This window comes from Ursus americanus, chromosome 5 (genome assembly GCF_024610735.1).
Source record: "Ursus americanus isolate L20-20 chromosome 5, mUrsAme1.1.p, whole genome shotgun sequence".
Lineage (NCBI taxonomy): Eukaryota > Metazoa > Chordata > Mammalia > Carnivora > Ursidae > Ursus > Ursus americanus.
In genome coordinates, this window is record NC_142131.1 from 35,677,123 (window position 1) to 35,678,601 (window position 1,479).

Sequence of the window (1,479 nt, forward strand, 5' to 3'; positions counted from 1 at the left end):
AGTTTCAAACACCTATCAGATATAGAGAGTGTAAAGCCATCTTAAGGCAGTAGAGTCCAGTTCTTACTCTCATGTTCTCCATACCTCTCTCACCTCACCCTGGAATGGTTCGAAACAACATGAAAAAAGAGAGGCACAACTAACCTGGAGAGAGCCAGTCTCACTTGGGAGAATGGGTACAATAGGAGGAACTAGAAGATGGCAGCTTTGTGACACATGGCTGGCCATTTTAATTACTTACTTTGAGATGGTGATTTGAAGTGATACAAGACTTTGTATAATTCACAAATGATCAGAAAAATCGCGGAACAGAATTCTCATCCAGACGTGGGAGACCTTCCCTACTCAATACATTTTAATGGGACACTGGGACACAAAATCAGCCATGCTACTTCAATTTCAATGTGCTAGGTTTTTTTTTATTTGTGAGCTTTAAAAAAAAAATCCTACAAAAGTGTAGTATGTTAAACATCCTAATCCACTGTTTTCCATATAATAATGAATTTCAGAATTTATCCATTATACTTTGGACAGAAAGAGCTGCTTCATTCTTTTTTAATGTTCTATGGTATTCCATAATTGGGTAATCCATGTTTTACCCAACTACTTCCCTCATGGTGGCTATCTAGGTTGTTCTCAAGATACTCCAGTCCTCCTCTTCGAGGAAGACGCGGTCACAGATACAGCAGAGCTTTGGACGCCCTGCTCCCGCTCCTGACTCCCCACTGTTCGCTCTCACCAGGAACAAGTCGGTCAGAAGCCGCGCTGCCGTTATGGTTTTTAAAGACACTGGGAAGACACCCGTGGAACCGGAGGTGGTGATTGACCAAATTAGAATTACTATCACCAGCCACAATGTAAAATCTTCGGAAAAGGTATGTGCTGACTTGATCAGAGGCGCAAAGGAAAAGAATCTCAAAGACAAATGGCCGGTTCAGATGCCTACCAAGACTCTGAGAATCACTACAAGAAATACTCCTTGTGAAGTTTTTAAGACTTGGGATCGTTTTCAGATGAGGATCCACAAGCGACTCAAGTGATTTGCACCGTCGTTCTGAGATTATTAAGCAGGTTACTTCCATCAGTATTGAGCCAGGAGTTGAGGCTGAAGTCACCATTGCAGGTGCTTAAATCAACCTTTTTAACAAACTGATTTACAGTTGTTAAAAAAAAAAAAAAGATATTCCATTCTTACACAACCAACTGTAATACCAATTTTATACAAGTCTGAGTATAATCTAGAAGTGGACTGCTGGGTTAAAAGATCATTTAAACTTTTGCTGGTTACTAATGAATTGCCACCGAAAGAGTATGCACTCATTTACACTGCACTTAGAAATGTATGACCCAACACATATCTCCCCAAACACTAACATATGTGTCACCAAGCTGACCTGATAGGTGGAACCAGCACAAGCTAACTTAAATTTGCATGTCTCTTACGAGAGGGAGAATCACTTCACATGTTGAAGAGCTGCT

At 40.6% G+C, this 1,479-nt stretch overlaps 1 pseudogene; it reads left to right on the forward strand.

Moving 5' to 3' along the window:
- The first annotated feature begins 773 nt into the window (after positions 1-773).
- On the forward strand, positions 774-1,131 carry LOC148110075 (small ribosomal subunit protein uS10 pseudogene; annotated as a pseudogene).
- Positions 1,132-1,479: the final 348 nt, after the last annotated feature.